Here is a 15,898-nt window from a genome sequence, read left to right as displayed (position 1 = left end):
AACTCCCAACAGGGGGCGTGTTTGGGATGCTGTTGGAGACTGGGACCTGTGCTGCGTTACTGAACATACAGAGTTTGTAGTTGGAACTCAGAGCGTGCCTTTTGCTAGCCAGTGAAGCAGTAAAGGTACACGACATGTGATTTGTAATGTTTTCTTTTAAAAGGGTAATGAGAATTTAGCCTCTTGGATTTTGTCTCACGCCATCAAGGATGGATAGAGTCATCTTGCCAACCTGAATGTCAGCTTGATGGTGAGATTCCTCTGGTGGAGAGTTTATCTCCTCATCACTGGGCAAGCTCTTGAGAGCTATTATCAAATACATGGGCTCTTACGAGTCACGATGCCTTATGGGAAATCTCTATAATCATTCCAGCCTTCTGTAGCAAACTATCCGTTTTACTTAACTGTACTTGTGATACGGTCATTACAGTCCTCATATCACAAATTAGAATTGTAGTGGATTATAAAAATAAGGTTCGATGTTCTCAAAAAAAGGTGCCATGGTATCCTAAAGCAGTAAGTACTTTGTGCAGATGACAAGGAATACTTTTTCGGGTTTAGTTTTTTTTATCCCTTCTGTTTACTTCTTACCTGCATCTACAGAGTCCTTGTTTACCTCTTTCTTTTTAAAAAATATTTATTTCTTATTGATTTCAGAGGGGAAGGGAGAGAGATAGACAGAAATATCAATGATGAGAGAGAATCATTGATCGGCTGCCTCCTGCACACCCACCACTGGGGGGGATTGAGCCCACAACCTGGGCATGTGCCCCTGGCCAGAAATGAACCTGGGACCCTTTAGTCAGCAGGCCAATGCTCTTATCTATTGAGCCAAACTAGCCAGGGCTGTTTACATCCAAGTCCCAAAACATGGCATGAGAATATGTAAAACTGAGGCTCCCCAGAGCATGGGAAACTTGCTGGTCTAGCTGTATATCAGAGGTGTTTTGGCAAGTGAGGTAGATCTTTAATGTTTTAAGGTATAAAACTAGTAAATTTTTCTGTAAAAATCTGGAGCTAACTTATTTCCAACTATGCCTACTTTCGTGGCCTGTACACACCATCCTTCTGTTTTGTTTTTCCAGTCTTACTGAGATATAATTCACCTACGGCTCTGTACAAGTTTAAGGTGTAAAGCATAATGGTTGTACATATATCATGAAATTGTTACTACAGTAAGTCTGGTTAATATCCATTACCGCATTATAGATACCAAAAATGGTTTTGTTTCTGATGAGAAATCTTAGGATTTACTCTCTTTAAAAAAAAAAAAATGTTTTTTAATTGATTTCAGAGAGGAAGAGAGAGGGAGAGATAGAAACATCAGTGATGAGAGAGAATCATTGATTCGGTGCCTCCTACAGGCCCCCCACTGGGGACCGAGCCCACAACTGAGATATGCACCCTTGACTGCAATCGAACCCAGGATCCTGCAGTCCACAGGCCAACACTCATCCACTGAGCCAAATCAGCCAGGGCAGGATTTGCTCTCTTAAAGTTCATATACCAAACAGCAGTGTTAACTGTAGTCAACATGTTGTACATTATTATTTCCCTGGTACTTAAAACCTGTTAACCGGGGAGTTCCCTTTTTAATTACACAACCTGTAATGGGCGCGTACTCTTTCACTAGGACGTGTCAGTACGTCACGCCCGGAGGATGTAATTTCATATTATTATTTTTTTTATTTATACTTAATTAAAATAAATGATATATATATTTTTTCATTTATTTATATATAAAGCACAAAGGAAAATACAAAATTACAAAAAAATAGAAAAGAATACCAACAAAAAAATGGAAACATCGAATTAAAAAATTATAAATTTTACAAACAATTATAAAGATTACAAAAAAATATATACCGTCCCTCTCAGGGGGCAACATATATTTCCAGGACGCATTCATATGTCCTACCTGTTCCCAATATTGTTTATGTTTGATGTATTTATACGTCCCGCTCTGTTAACAGGTTAAAACTGAAAATTTGTATCTTTTAAGTATCCCTCTCTAGTTTTTCCTCCCTGATCTCTCACCTCTGGTAACCACATCTGATCTTTTTTTGATGAGTTTGGATTTTATTTTAGATTCTACGTGAAAGTGAAATAGTACAGTACTTGTCTTTTTCTGCCTGATTTATTTCACTTAGTAAACTACCTTTGAGGTCCATCCATGTTGTTGCAAATAGCAGGATTTCCTACTTTTTAATGGCTGGATAATATTCCACTGTGTACACACATCATCATCTTTATACATTCATCTGTCGATGGACATTTACATGTTTTCATGTCTTGGCTGTTGTAAATAATGCTGCTCTGTACATAGGGATGCAGATATCTATTTGATATAATGTTTTTATTTCCTTCAGAAATATTCCCAGAAGTGGAATTGTTGGATCATGTGATTTTTTTTTTTTATTAAGGTATTATATGTGTACATACCTTATCAACCCCCCTCATGTATGCCCTCTCTCCCCAGAGTTTTGCGTCCATTGGTTATGCTTATATGCATGCATACAAGTCCTTCGGTTGAATTCTTATCTCCCCCATATCTCCCTCCCCTCCACTGTAATTTGACAGTCTGTTTGTTGCTTTACTGTCTCTGCATCTATCTTTTTGTTCATCAGTTTATAATGTTCTTTATTATTCATAAATGAGTGAGGTCATGTGGTGTTTCTCTTTCATTGACTGGCTTATTTCACTCAGCATAATGTTCTCCTATTCCATCCAGGTTGCGGCTTATGATAAGAATTCCTTTCTTCTTTATGGCAGCATTGTGTAGATGTACCATAGTTTTTTTTTTTATCCCATTATCTGCTGACGGGCACCTAACCTGTTTCCAAATCCTATCTATTGTAAATTGTGCTGCTATGAACATAGGGGTGCATATATCCTTTCTGATTGGTGTTTCTAGTTTCTTAGGATATATTCCTAGGAGTGGGATTACTGGGTCAAAAGGGAGTTCCATTTTCAGTTTTTTGAGGAAACTCCACACTGTTCTCCACAGTGGTTGTACCAGTCTGCACTCCCACCAGCAGTGCACGAGGGTTCCTTTTTCTCCGCATCCTCCCAGCACTTGTCATTTGTTGATTTGCTGATGATAGCCATTCTGACAGGTGTGAGATGATTTTTATTTTATTTTTATTTTTGGTGTGTGGGTGTTTTTGCTTGTTTGTTTTTTATTCTAGAGAGACAGGAAGGGAGAGAGAGAAACATCAATTGGCCACCTCCCACACGTATCCCAACCCGAAGATAAAACCTGCAACCCTTGTATGTGCGGAGAATTGGGAATCTAACCTGAGACCTTTCTGGTGCATGAGACGACGCTCCAACTGACTGAGCCACTCAGCCAAGGAGTAGGGTGGTTCTACTTTTAATTTTTTGAGGAAACTCATTAGGTTTCCATAGTGTCTGTACCAGTTTCCCGCCTCTTCATATCCTTGACACCTTTTGCTTTATCTTGATTTTTTTGATGCCCGTCATTCCAACAGGCTTGAGGAGATACCTCATTGTAGTTTTGATTTGCATTTCCCTAATGATTAGTGATGCTTAAACATCTTTTTATATGCCTGTTGGCCATATTTATATCTTTGGAGATATGTTTATTCAGGTCCTTTGTCCATACAGCAGTGTTATTTTTTTTGTTTTTGATTTGTATGAGTTACTTATATATTTCGGATATAAACCCCTTATCAGATACATGGCTTGAAATATTTTTTCTTGTTTCATAGGTTGTCTTTTCATTTTGTTAATTTTTGTTTTGTTTTGTTTTTAATATATTTTATTGATTTTTTTTACAGAGAGGAAGAGAGCGGGATAGAGAGTTAGAAACATCGATGAGAGATGAACATCGTCCAGCTGCCTCCTGTACACCCCCCACTGGGGATGTGCCCGCAACTAAGGTACATGCCCTTGACTGGAATCGAACCTGGGACCTTTCAATCCTTAGGCCGATGCTCTATCCACTGAGCCAAACCGGTTTCAGCTTGTTAATTTTTTTTTTGCTGGGCAGAAACTTTTTGTTTGATGTAGTTCCACTTACCTGATTTTCATTTTGTTGCTTGTGCTTTCTCTGGGTGTCATCTAAAGTGTCATTGTCAAGACTCATGTCAAGTACCTTTTAAAAAAATTCAGAAAGAGGAAGGGAGAGGGAGAGAGAGAGAGAAATATCAATGAGAGGGAAACATCTATTGGCTCTTGTTTATTCTAGAAGCTTTAAGATTTCTGTTCTTACATGACTGTGGCTTTATAATTTATCTTGAAATCAGGAAGTGTGAAGCCTTCTGCTTTATTCTTCTTAGGATTGCTTTGGCTAGTTGGGCACATTTGTGTTTTATATAAATTTTAGGATTGTTTTTTTACTTCTGTAGAAAATACCACTGGAATTTTGATAGGAGTGGCATTAATTCTATAAATGGCTTTGCGTAGTCTGGACATTTTAATGTTATTTCAATCCATGAACATGGGATATCTTTTCATTTATTTGTGTCTTCAATTTCTTTTATCAATGTTATGTAATTTTCAGTGTGGAGATCTTTAACCACCTTGGTTAAATTTATTTCTAAGTGTTTCATATTGTTTTCCATACTATTGTAAATGGGGTTATTTTCTTTATTTCTTTTTAGATAAGTTATTGTTAGTGTATAGGAATGTTATTGATTTTGTATGTTAATTTGGTATGCAACTTTATTGATTTTTTTTTTTATTAGAGTGAATAGTTTTTTTGGTGGGTTCTTTAGAATTTTCTCTATATAAAATCATGTCATCTTCAAGTAAAAACAATTTTACTTCTTTTATTTGTTCTGGTGCTTTTTATTTCTTTTTTTCTCACTTGATTGTTTTGACTAGGAATTTCTGTTCTGTGCTGAGTAAGTGGTGAGAGTGCGCACTCTTAGAAAAACTTTCATTGTTTCTTCACTGAGTGTGATGTTAGCACTAGGCTTGTCATGTATGGCCTTTATTATGTTGAGGTATGTTCCCAGTTTATTAAGAGTTTTTGTCATGAACAGATACTGAGTTCTGTCAAATGCTTTTTCTATGTCTTTTGAAATAATCATTGGATGTTTTTCTGCCATTGTATTAATGTGATGTATCACATTGATTGATTTGCATACATTAAACCATTCTTGCATCCAGATATAAATTCCACTTGGTCATAATAAATGATCTTCTCAATATGCTGTTGGATTTAATTTCCTAGTACTTTATTGAGAATTTTTGAATCTGTATTCATGAGAGATAGTGGTGTGTAATTTTCTTTTCTAAAAATGTTCTTCTTTGTCTTTGGTATTGGAGTAATGCTGGCTTTGTAAGATGAGTTTGGGTGTGTTCCCTTCTCTTTGATTTGTTGGAATAATATGAGAAAATTGGCATTAATTCTTTAAATGTTTGGTAAAATTCACCTGGGGAGCTACCTGGTCCTGAGCTATACTTTATTGGGATATTTTTAATTACTGAGTCAATCTCCTTACTAGTAATTGATCTGTTCAGATTTTCTATTTCTTAGTAGTATGTTGCTAAGAATTTTTCCTTTTTTTTCTAGTTTGTGAGAGTATGGTTATAGTATAGTAGCCTCTCATGATTCTGTATATTTTTGTGGAATAAGTTATAATGTCTCCTTTTTCATATATAATTTTGTTGATTTGGGTCCTCTCTTTTTTTTTTTTTTTTTTTTTTAAAGAAAACCAACTCTTAGTTTTGTCAATCTTTCCTGTTGTTTTCCTATTCCCTATTTCATTAATTCTCTAATCTTCATTATTTCTTTTCTTCTGTTAAATTTGGCCTGTTTGTTCTTTTTCTAGATCCTTAAGGCATAGAGTTGTTTATTTGAGATCTTATTTCTTAATGTAAGTGTTTATTGCTATGAATTTCCTCTTAGAACTGCTTTTGCTGCCTCCCATAAGCTTTTGATATATTGTGTTTCCATTTTCATTTATCTCAAGATACTTCTTTGTTTTTCCTTTAATTTCTTCCTTGATCCACTGGTTATTCAAGAGACTGTTGTTTAATTTCCACTTATTTGTGAATTTTCCAGTTTTCCTTCTATTATTGATTTCCATTTTTATACCCTTTGATCACAGAAGATGCTTTGTATGATTTCAGTCTTAATTTTGCTAAGGCTTGTTTTGTGGCCTAAAATATGGCTTATTCTAGAAAATGTTCCATGTGTACTTGATAAGAATGTGTATTCTGTTATCTGCTAGAATGTTCTATATATATGACTGTTAGTCAATTTGCTCTATAGTGGTGTTGATATCCACTGTTTCCTTATTGATTCTCTGTCTGGATGATCTAGCCATTATTGTGAGTGGGGTATTAAAGTTCTCAACTATTATTGTACTGCTGTTTTTTTAATCTTTTTAGTTCTGTTAATTTTTTATTTATTTGGGTGCTCTGATGTTGGATGCATAAATGTTTACAGTTGTCATATTTTCTTGATAGATTGATTGATCCCTTTGTCATCTTGTAATGTTCTTCTTTGTCTCTTTTTACTATTTTTAGTTTAAAGTTAATTTTGTCCAATGTAAGTGTAGCTGTGCCTGCTTTCTTTTGATACCATTTGGTTAAAGTATCTGTTTCCATTCCTTCACTCTCAGTCGATATGTGTAGTTAAGGCTTAATGAGTCTCTTGTTGGCATTTTGGATCTTGTTTGCTTATTCGTTCAGCCATTCTTTGTATTTTGATTGGATAATTTAATCCATTTACATTTATTGATAGGTAAGGACTTACTGGCTTTCGTGGTTTTCTGACTATTTTGTAGATCCATTGTTCCTGTTTCATATCCCGTGTTCCTTTTTGTGTTTTGATACCTTTTGGTATCAGTATGCTTTGACTTTGTTCTTTTGTGTAATTACTACAGGTTTTTCCCTAATGTTACCATGAGGCTTACTTAAAATTTCTTAAATGGGTAATGCTTCCAATTAGTTTCCCTTCCTGGTGCAGTGGGAGAACCAACTCCAAAGCTGATACGGCTCTTTATGATCTTGACTCAAGCTGATGTGAAAGTTCTCTGGCTAAATAGGGACACTAGATTTTCACTGCAGACTTAACAGCTGAGCATTGTGGGCTATGCAACTCAACTTTACAGACGTTCTGGCCAGGTTTTCTAATCACGTGGGGCTGGGAGCTTCACTCAGCAATGATGGCATGGGAAATTTCCAGGTTGCCTTGATCAGGACTTCTGCTTGGGAGGGGGTAACACTCAGCGGTGGGTGGGTCCGTGACTTCACTCCCCTGCTTGGGCAGAGCCGGGAACCCTACACATGTGGCACTAGCTTGGCAGGTGATGAGCTCTGCTTGCCTCGGATCTGTTCTAGCATTGCTGGACTACGCAGCTTCTAAGTGTTGTTGCCAATCTGTTGATTCAGCCCCCCTGCCTGGGCAAGGGCAGACTAGGCTCAAGGGCTAGCAAAGCTCTTAGTCTGAGAACCAAATCAGACCTGCACCTGCTCATTTCCCTGGTTGGACTGTGACATCTACTTGTTTTACAGAGGAACAAATATGCTGGTTGGGATTATTACAGTGATGAGCTGCTTAACAACAGGGATATTTTTTGAGAAGTGTATTGTTAGGTAGTTCATTGTTGTGGAAACATAACAGTGTACTTACACAAAGGTAGGTGTCATAGCCTACTACTGTAATTGTATGTGTTGAACACTTGTACCACTGGTAATGCATTAGACTTGTTTACCGAGTCATGCATTGCACTACATTATGATGGCTATAATGTCATTAGGCAATAGAAATTTTCCAGCTCCTTTATAACCTTATGAGACCACTATCTATATGTGGTCTTTTGTTGAACAAAATGTCATTATGTTATGCATGATTACTTGGGCTCTGCAGGTAGGAATTCAGTCTGCCAAGAACTCAGTGCTGATGGTTGCAACCCTTCCCCCTTCTCTGCCACAATCAGATTCCCAATGGTTAAATTTCCCTGCAGTCCTGAGGGGTGAGGTTGAAGGGGGTCTCCTAAGAAGTGACTCAGCGCTGGGGCAGGTGGATGTCCATCCTGGTGTCTTTCCTCTGGAGGAACTGGAGGCTTAGAGGAGACCTCGGTGTGGTGCTGCTGTGGCCTGGACGATGCGGTTGGTGTGGACCTGTTCCTCGTACCTTCTGATGTCATCTGTCTTGGTCTCTGTGGTAAATTAGACCTTGGAACCCTGCCCCAGCATGTGTGTGTGTGTGTGTGGAGGGAACATACTTTGGAAACAGATAGACTAGACCCTGGCATTGTGCTTTTGACCTTCCTTCTGGCCATAGTTAAAATAAGAAAAGCACATTTTCCTTTATAAAAGGATTTCCATTAGAAATAAACTTGCTGGTGCCCTCCAGCAGAGTGGCAAGGCCGCCGTCATAGGCCCCTTTGGACAGGTAGGCCCGTAGAACTGGTCCGGCTCCCCTGGTTTGGAGGCAAGCCAGCATATTCCTGTGACTTAAACCATGTGGCTTCAAGACCCTGTGAGAACCCAGTGAATTTCAGCCACCCAGAATTTTGCAGGGGTCATGCTTCAAAGGACATTCAATCCAAACTTATCTTAAAATAAGTGAAAACACAGAAAGGTACTAAAGGAGAGAACTGAGTAACCGGAGCCTGAATTAGGCAGGACCTGCTTCACAAACACCCAGGAGCAGGTTTATCTTGCACTTGACTATTCTAACAATTTGAACTTTCTTGCTGAACCCCTCCCTCTCACCCAAGCCCTGTATGCTAGTTTTTGGGGGAAAGTGCTCTTTTGAACAGGTAAATATTGCCCTGAGCATCATTTCTCATTCAATTTAGGGAGTTTTTTTTGCTCTGAAGACGTTTGGGTTGAATTTAAGCCTCTGGCCTAAGTTTCTGATTTAACTGTGTTAATTGGCATGGTCAGGGTTTCACTTGAATTTTATTGATTTTTCACAGAGAGGAAGGGAGAGGGATAGAGAGTTAGAAACATCGATGAGAGAGAATCATCAATCAGCTGCCTCTTGCACACCCCCTACCAGGGATGTGCCCGCAACCAACGTACATGCCCCTGACCGGAATCAAACCTGGGACCTTTCAGTCCGCAGACCGACGCTCTATCCACTGAGCCAAACTGGTTTTGGTGTTTCACTTGAATTTTAAGCGAGAGATGTGTGTGAGCAGTGGTGTGTGGAAGGCTTCACTGTTGTCCTACTTATGGGCATAGTGTGTTATGGTTTGTAGGAAAGGGCTTTTCCCCTCACTTGTAAAGCAGGAATCAGTGTGGTGGGTACCCTGGAAGTAGTGGTGAAATAGAACTCGCCGGTTTACTGGAGAGCTGTGAAGAGAGGGTAAACAAGAAAGAATGTTCATGACTTATTGGCATCTTTGGGTTGTGGGATTGTAGGACAGCCAGGCCAGTTTAGGGAAGGGTTAATACTATTAAGTTCCATCTAGGAGGGCCTGTAGCAGAGGCAGACAAGAGCTTCACTGTGGCAGTTTAAAAATTTCCCAGTTTGGGGCCTCACTCAATTAGCTGATTCCATATGTTTTCAGTATTCACAGTCCTTAGTTTTAGTAGTGTAGGTGTTTTGAATACCAGTATTTCAGGTAACACCTCACTAATGATAGATATTCTCCTGCCTTCCAAGAATCCTATCTAATAAAGAGTGAAGATGCTAATTGACCTTCATGCCATCACAAAGATGGCGGCGCCCACAGCCAATGAGGAAGGGATATGCTAATTGAATACCATGCCCTCAGAGATGGTGGCGCCCAGTCCCCTTAGCTCCACCACGCACCTGCCTCCTCAGCCCCGCAAGGCCAGCCCAAGGCATGGCAAGCCTCTGCTGTCAGCTGCCTAGCTGCCCAGGACCGGCATGAGGGGCAGGCAAGCCCTGGATGGCAGCTACTTAGGTGCCCAAGGCCACCTGAGGCTTGAGCTGCCAGCAGTGGCCTCAGCAGAGGTGTGATGGGGCGTTGCCTTCCCCTGATCACCAGGTTGCCTCCCGCCCCCAAGGGCTCCCAGACTGTGAGAGGGGGCAGGCCAGGCTGAGGGACCCCCCCTTCGGTGCATGAATTTCCATGCACTGGGCCTTGAATGCTATATAATTGTTATGGGATAGAGTGGATTAGGAGTTGAAGAGTAAGACCAGTCATGTACCAACACTCTTAAAACTGGGTGAGGGTGCTCTGTTCTTTGACATGTCTTAGTGATGCGGCAGCCGTAGGGAATGTGTACATATTCCTAGCACTAGGCTTGCTCAGGAATGTTCCTTATGCCACACAACTCAGGACCCAAAGATGCCGTGTGGTGCTGGGGTTCGGGGAACCTCAGAGATGAGAGCAGTGAGACTTACACATTGGTCCCATAGAAGGCCCAGCGTATGTATAAATGCTGGGTCTAGTGAGTTTGAAGCTTAGATATGATTAACTGGAGTTGACTTTCATTTTCAAAGTTCTTTTAATTTGTAATTTTGTTAGAGGCAGAAGGTATAGCATAGCATAGCATTTAATGTTAGATGTCAGTTTAGTCTTATGTTCACAAGGGCAGGGCCTTCACCTCCCAATGGACGGTTTGCTTGTTAATGAAAGAAAAAAAATTGGCTTAGTTCCCATTTTTTGTGGCGCCTACAAACTGGGAGTGTAATGTAAGCATGAGGGAACAAACAAACCTGATCTTTCATATCCCAGGTTCCCAATTCTAGGCACTCTTCACTCCTGCCTATAGTGACTGAAAAGGCAGTTTTCAGACTGTAATGAAGCTGGTACCCAGCTGAGTAGTCAGTGGGAACACACCAAGTTCATAAGCACCAGGTAGGCTTGGCCCTTGCACATCACTGATGACCATCAGTGTGGTGATGCTGGAGCACTCATTCAGCCTTGTTCTTCAGGGGTAAAGCCCTTAATTTCTAGGCTGACCTGCTAACCTCTGGTGCCTCTGACCGGGAAGTCACGGATGGGCGGAAGCCAGAGCCTCATGACCAAGCCTGTCCTGGAGCCATTGGCTTGGCCTCCGCAGCCTGGGGAGAGCCCGGTTGGTTTTCTTCTGCTCCGCCTGGGCTCCAGGGTAGTGGAAGGCTGCGATGGGGACCTGCTTCTGGTGACGGTCTCCTCTGTTAAAGGGATGTGAGATCCAAACCACAGAACAGTAATGTCAGTGCCCGACAAGACTTGCAGGAACTGAGCACTGTGGTTTCCCCTTCTGGGGGAAGAGGGCTTGGTGAGAGTGTATAGAAAAAACGCTTTTATCATCTTGGCTATCAATTGTATTTTAAGTTAGCAGGCACCATAAATGACTACAGATTTTAGATAAACAGCCTGTTTTGTAGGCTGAGGTGGATGTGGTCAGTAAAAGGCATCACTAAAGAAGTGGTGCACTTAACGAGGAGCGCCTCCAGCAGGTCAGTAAGGGCCATGGCCTAAGGCAGTGGTTGGCAAACTCAGTCAACAGAGCCAAGTATCAACAGCACGACGATTAAAATTTCTTTTGAGAGCCACATTTTTTAAACTTCTTCTAACGCCACTTCTTCAAAATAGACTTACCCAGACCGTGGTATTTTGTGGAAGAGCCACACTCGAGGGGCCAAAGAGCCGCATGTGGCTCGCGAGCCGCAGTTTGCCAACCACAGGCCTAAGGCGTCAGTGTCGCTTACCACATGGCCACAGCGGGGCCTCTGTGGTGGTTATTGTCTGGCTCTCCCAGCCCTGTTTTCTCGTGGTCTCTCTGCCATGGCTCTGTCGAGAACTTAGAAGGCATAAAGAAATCTGCCTGTTGGTCCCTAGCTGCAGTGTGGTTTGCTCTTAGTTAATCTGGTAAAAAGAAATTTGCCAAGCAATGGTGTGACATTTGGGATAAGCACTTTATTTTTTTAAATGACAATAGAAAAGTACCTTTAAACAGTGTATAAAAGCATAATAGACGGTGTGAAAGTTGCTGCTTTCCTTAGAAACGAGTGTATAAGTCTCACCGAGAGCCAGGCGTGCTGAAGGCATCCAGGGTTTGGACACAGCCGCCCATGCCGCGCTGTCAGTGCCCTTGGCCTCATTTATGAAGGTAAGAGGCCTCTTTCCTGGCGATCCTTGTTTTTTGTGCGATGACCTTTAAAAGCTTCTTGACATGTTTATTTCTAATGGAAAACAATGAAACAAACCCTAACCCAACCACATAATCATTAAAACATAGAAGTCTGTAGCACAACATGAGCAGGTAGTTAAGAAAGATTATGATCCATGTTTTGGCAGATCAGCCGTTGGAATTCTTAGGTCTATATTACTGTGCCATCTTCATGGGCTGGTGTGGTGCAAGCATCCCAGGAAGTGCATAGGGTTAAAAACCATGTTTTGAATGGCTCATTGGCACGGTGCTGCCAGCACCAACTCTGCCAGTAATTTGCAATATCATTTAGGAGACATGAGCCGCCCACTGCAGCTATGCAGGATGGGCAAAGCCAGCTTCCTGAGGCAGCACTGGCCTCTTAGAGTCAAGGTTTCCCTTCAGTGAGACAGACTGTGTTAGCTCTGGGGCTGCCAGGGCTAAGGGACCCCTCTCCAGGGAAAGGCTCCTTCGCCCAGCTGTGAGCCTGTCACTCTGGCAGCAGCTCCTGGAGGCTGGCGCTGGCCTTGCAGGGCGTCCTAGACCGGCCAGCGCACACCTTGTGCTTCAATCAGCACAGCTCTGACACCTAACTCCACTGTTCTCATTCTCCCCGGACTCAGGCCAGGCACAGGTTTCTGTACATTAACAACAACGTGATTCTGGAGATTTTCATGTTTAAAAGCATGCCTCAAACATGCACCTTATATTAGAAAAAAATAAGCACAAAAATTGTGATCCAACCCAGTGTAAGATCATCCTATCATATTTCAGTGTTCGGTATAAAAATACTCACTCTTGGTTTATGTTGATGTCTTTTATGTTTCATTTGAAAATATCTCCAAACTGTACAGAAATGGATGTCAGATCATGCATTCACAAATAACACACTATTTCTTACAATTATACAGTGTAAAAGAGTAAAACATTTTTATTATATTTTTTTCTTCAAGAGAAACAGATGTGTGATAGAGGCTGTGGCAAAGTCTTGAAGGGATCAAAACTGGGCAAGGTTTTTTCACGCCTGAAAGAGAAAGGAATGTGTGAGGAAAGCAGGTCACAAGTGTGTGCAGTAATCCCTCCTGCCTGCTGCGGGGTTGTGCTTGGAGACACCTCCTGATAGAATTCATGAAACTTTCATCACCTGGGGAAATTCCTGGTGATTCTCTACAAAAAGGTTTGTCAGCGTGCAATATATTTACTGACTCGCCGAGTAAAGACACTAGAGTATCGATGGTCTAACCTTAGATATGTGGGGAGTATATTTAATTTCCATTGATTTCTTAGAAATTCCCAGTACCTCCTTCTCCTGCAATTGCAAGGAAATGCTCATACTTGTCTTGCTTTGTGGGGCCTTGGGACAGTCATTGAGTCCTTTGTCGCTGGCAGAGCCTCCCTGGTCCCAGGATGTTGGGAAGTGTATCTCAGCTCCTCTGTCTAGATTTAGTTAACTATGTTAAAGGCTGCATTGTGAAACCTCTGATTATTCTGTCATTTTCTTTCTCCAAGTACCTTGTTTTCTTGCCATCCTCTTACCAGCATGCCAGACTCATAAATTTGTGGTTGTAGAAAAGGTATATGTAGGCGTAAATCGGTATAACTGGAATTTTGTACAGGAAATGCTTATTTGTGAGTGGGAGGAGGATATAACGAAAATATCATTATTGAAAACCCATATAACTGTCCTAAGTTAAACTTATTTGGGAAAATATATATGTAGCAGTAAATCCTGAAATTAGAAACATATTTTGGTAAATACTCAAGCATAGCTAATGGCATGATTTTGGTACATACTCTTTCCCAAAGCAGATCTGTCCAGTGCCGGTCAGTCCTTTAACAGCCAGGTTTGTATATTACAGCACAAATGGGTCAAACTAATAATGAGCCATGAGTCAGAAAACCCAATGCCATTACCTCAGCGGCCCCTAGCTAGCTCCTGCCTTTACTTTCTCAGCAGAATTCTCTGAAACAGAAGCATGTGACCAGCAGTTAGAAGTGCACACCTTCAGGGAATCCCACTCTGACTGGTGCTTCCCCTGGTAAACACGATAGCGGGCGCAGCCCCTGCTCACCAGCTGGTGGCCAGGCTGTTCACGTCCATCTTTGGTGTAGGTAAACACATCCTGTGGGGCTCAGTGAGCAGGGCCAGCAGAAGGACCCCCTCTTGAAAGCTACATTTCTGCTATGCTCTGGTTTTCTATCATCCCGGTGGGTGGCAGGAGAGTGTGTGCCTGGGCCAGAGGCATCTTTCCATGGGGCAGTGCTGCAGGGGCTCATGAAGCCAGGCATCACCGTGGAGGCTATACTAGCTGACTTTTCCAATGAACCCACACCCTTCCCTAGAGTGTGAAGAGGCCCCCACCCACCAACAGAGGCAAAACCAGCTTGCACTGGATTCTCAAGGTCAGCTTCCTCCCCCCACATTCTTGGCTTTTCGGGCCTGGAATGACACCTTACACGTCATCCCAGATTGACCGTGCGCCAGGAGCCCAGGCTGTGTGTGCTGATTCCAGGAAACCATTTCTGAGGAACAACAGCCTCTACGGCTGTTCGTACTTTGGAACAATTCACAGCGGAAGGCACTTGGCTGCCCTTAGACTCTTGGAACCAAAGCGGCCTGCATGCTGCCAACGGCCGCTAACGAGCATGGCTTGGAGGGCCATCTTGGGAAAGCAGCCAAACTGGATGTGGTGACAGAACACTGAGACCAAGGGTCTGAAGCCAAAGCTGCCACACTGCTGTCAGGGACTGAATGAACAGGCAAAGGAACATCGGGATACGTGTTGTCCCTGCATCTGCTCCAGCCCTTGGCTGTGGATAGTAAGGGCCTGGCTGGCCTACTTCTGCTTCTCTGGGGAGCTCACGACCATTTTTGGGCAAATGGATGTTTCTAGTCCTAGATAATTCTCCCGCTCCTATAATTTCAGCCCCTGACATTTCTGCCATGACCTCAAAAGCAACATGTCTAAACTCGGACTTACCAAACTTTACCTAAACAGCTCCTGACCCCTCTCCCTGTGTGTCTTTGTCCCTGACACAGCCCTGCTCTCTTGGGTCATTCTTTCACTTCTGACATCAACATCAAGAGCTTACCTTTCCTGGTGTGTGTTTCTAACATGATTCCCTGAAGGTGTGCAGCAACAAGATGACAATGACTCCTAAAACACATCCCCACCTCCACTCAGATCTCACCAATACTTCCCCCAAAGTCCTTAAAAGCTTGTTCCTATTCCTACTTCCTCTCTGTCCAATTCCCCCTCCAACCCTACTCTCTTTCCAGACTCAGAATAAGCCCCAGGTCCTCCAGCCTTTCTCCTCTGAGCTCTCACTATCCAGGCACTTGGCTCTCAGAAGGATTAGCTTGGATAGTTTCCTCCCTCAAACTATTTCCTCTTTCCCTCACCCCAGATGTGGTCACTTGCATATAGCCATAATTCAGACCCTCGGATTACATGAAAAATGAGCCAGGAACGATGGGCCATGGCCCTGAAACTTGGCCCCTCGTCTTGATAAACGCCTGGGGACCATGTTGGGCTCTGAGCACCCCTGAGCAGGAAGAAAGAGGGGTTCCTACTTAATTCTGGTTGATCTTTTGAATGCCAAGTCTAGGAGAGGGATGGGAGTCTATTAATTTCCTGAGCTTTTCTTTCCATAACGATGTTGTGTAAATGTAATGCTCACATGGGAAAAGAATGTGTCCCTGTGGCCATAGATGTTCCCAGACTGAACAGAAGGTCAAAATGTGGCTATTTCAGTCCCTGTAAACAAGGAAGGGGTTTCGCTAGGAATGGAGTTCAAACCTTGGAATGTATTAACAAGGACATTTTAAACAGAATGCAAAGACATCCGAGAACACAGA

The 15,898-nt window shown here is 42.1% G+C and overlaps 2 protein-coding genes and 1 long non-coding RNA gene across 9 annotated transcripts in view; 1 reads left to right on the top strand and 2 right to left on the bottom strand.

The window, feature by feature from the left end:
- Positions 1-15,898, top strand: part of GTF2E2 (general transcription factor IIE subunit 2) — an 82,310-nt gene that overhangs the window by 48,167 nt on the left and 18,245 nt on the right. The window contains exons 9-10 of one of the 6 annotated variants that reach the window (XR_014794446.1): positions 13-125; positions 7,917-12,339. The exons of 3 other annotated variants lie outside the window; for them this stretch is intronic. The gene's annotated coding sequence lies outside the window, so the exon portion shown is untranslated. Of the gene's footprint in view, positions 1-12; positions 1,017-7,916; positions 12,340-15,898 lie in introns of those variants that run through there. 2 more of the 6 variants (XM_084877068.1, XM_084877064.1) reach the window with 2 other exon arrangements.
- Positions 11-7,897, bottom strand: LOC311619109. Its single transcript, XR_014794447.1, has 2 exons — positions 5,999-7,897; positions 11-4,498 (listed from the first exon to the last, which is right to left on the bottom strand). It is a non-coding gene; the product is annotated as an uncharacterized lncRNA (long non-coding RNA).
- Positions 12,943-15,898, bottom strand: part of RBPMS (RNA binding protein, mRNA processing factor) — a 159,344-nt gene continuing 156,388 nt past the window's right edge. For both annotated transcript variants that reach the window (XM_084877075.1, XM_084877076.1), the window contains one exon: positions 12,943-13,063. The gene's annotated coding sequence lies outside the window, so the exon portion shown is untranslated. The remainder of the gene's footprint in view (positions 13,064-15,898) is intronic.

The sequence above is a fragment of the Pipistrellus hanaki genome (assembly GCF_964339955.1).
Source record: "Pipistrellus hanaki genome assembly, chromosome: 3".
Lineage (NCBI taxonomy): Eukaryota > Metazoa > Chordata > Mammalia > Chiroptera > Vespertilionidae > Pipistrellus > Pipistrellus hanaki.
This window is presented reverse-complemented; position numbering and strand designations above follow the sequence as displayed.